This window comes from Echinops telfairi, unplaced genomic scaffold, assembly GCF_000313985.2.
Source record: "Echinops telfairi isolate 266 unplaced genomic scaffold, ASM31398v2 ScPeMD7_7473;HRSCAF=8511, whole genome shotgun sequence".
NCBI classification, from domain to species: domain Eukaryota; kingdom Metazoa; phylum Chordata; class Mammalia; order Afrosoricida; family Tenrecidae; genus Echinops; species Echinops telfairi.
This window is the reverse complement of record NW_022111377.1, coordinates 3,189,556-3,191,718: the sequence shown is the minus strand read 5'-3', so window position 1 is coordinate 3,191,718 and position 2,163 is coordinate 3,189,556.

Here is a 2,163-nt window from a genome sequence, read left to right as displayed (position 1 = left end):
TAATATAATGATTCTGCAGATAAATTTTGGTAAAACTCTTTAGTCAGGTAAGTCTTTAAAACATAACCATTTTATTTTTATGCATAGTCTCAGCTCTAAGAAGATATTCAAATTAAATAAGTACGGAGGTGTACAAAGATTTAGTCACTACAAATGTCAATAAAATAAGAATAAAAATGAAAAAGCCATTATCTAGATTTTCAAAAACTGGTAAAAGATTAAATAGGTGACAGTTTACACTATGCATTTAATATGTAATTATTCATATGAATAATAATTTTATCACATAGTCAATAAATCAAAAGATGTGTTACATCAGTTAAATCTGCTGCGCAGACCTCCTGGTCATATTGAAAAGCAAGGAGTACCTTGAGGACTAAGGCGTTTCTGACCCAAGCCCTGGTGTTCCCCACTGCCTCATGTGCACGTGCAAGTTATATGTTGAATAAAGAAGACCAGAGAGGAATTGATGTGTGTGAATTGTGGTGCTGGAGAAGAATATTGAAAGTACCATGGACTGCTAAAAATACAAACCAGTCTGTCTTGGAGGAAGTAAGGCCAGCGTGCTCCTTAATGGCAAACATAGCGAGACTTTGTTTAACATGCTTTAGACATGCTGTCAGGAGAGGTCAGTCCCTAGAGAAGGACATCATGTGTGATAGAGCAGAGGGACAATGAAGGAGAGGAAGGCTCTCAATGAGATGGACTGACAGAGTGATTGCAGCAATGGGCTTGGGCTTAGGAACAAGTGTGAGGATGGCCAGGACCTGGCATGTTTCATTCTGTTGTGCAAAAGGTCACTGTGGGTCAGAACCGACTTGATGGCACCTACCAACAACAACTGCTAACAGTTACTAATCATTAATATAATTTTCCTCAAAGGAATATTTTCATTAAACAATTGAACACCGGGAACATGAATGACTACATTTTGATTTTCTTAAATTATCTGCTACTCTGAAAAATACCACCATTAATCTTGCCTACATTGTACATTTTTTGGTTCTTGTGTTTGATTCCTTTTGTATCTACCTCTGAATCATAAGGCAAAGGAAAAAGACAGGGTGGATAAGAAAAAGGAAATTATCTGACCATGACACATACTGAAGAAGAAAGATTTAGCAATGGGTCAAAGTTCCTTAAAAGATGAGACTTCTGCTTGGAGGAGTCACAACACCCCTTAAATGCATCGACCATTCATGACAGTGGAGGCTTGTGTGTTGCTTAGATGCTTCACAAGTTTAAGTGGGGCTCTGGATTGAGAAGGGACTAGGAAGAGACACCTGGCGATAAATGAATTCTTCTGAAAATCAGGTCCTGGAAATCCCATGGATCGCTGTGGTTTTGTTCACAAGCTACAGTGGGATGGTGAGGGAACAGATAGCATTCCATTCTGTTGAGGAGCTTGCGCTTGCTATGCCAGTAGTCAAAGACAGGTCACAACAAAGAACTTACATACACTTTCATCTCTGCTAAGAAAACAGGGTAAGGATAGATAAAGAACAGAATGTATGGACAAAGGAGAGTAACACATTGATTATTAATCTAAGGCTCTGTCTTTGAAAATCATGAGACAGAAAAACAAATCAGGAGTTCAAAAATGGAGTCTCAGGCAGAAAGAAAAGAGACTTTTTGAGGAAGTGAAAGTAAAATTTCTCAATAAGCCTAAAAATGGGGTTGGTGAACATTGGTCCACTGCTTATTTTTGTACAACCCACAAACTAAGAATAGGTTTCATGTTTTTAAATGGTTGGGAAGAAAAGAACGATATATATATATTTTAACATTAATAGCATATGATATTCAATTTCCATGTCAATGTTATATTAGCGGATAGCTATGCACATTTGTTTACGTATTGTTATGGCTGCTTTGTTCATCTAAACAATAGTTAAATAGTCACATCGGAAACTTCATACCTAAAAATTGTAAAATATATACCATCTGGATCTTTAAGGAAAGTCTGTAAGCTCCTTTCTGTACAAGCTAAAGGAGATGTTTAGGAGAAATCAAATCTTTAAGAAAGAAATTAATTGAGGGCTCTTGGTTTAAAAATCAACATTAAATGTAGTCTGAAATTTTAAGTAGTTCCTCTTTGAAATTTTAGAAGATATACTAGATTACAACCTTGATTTGAACACAGCCTTATCACCCTCTAACTGG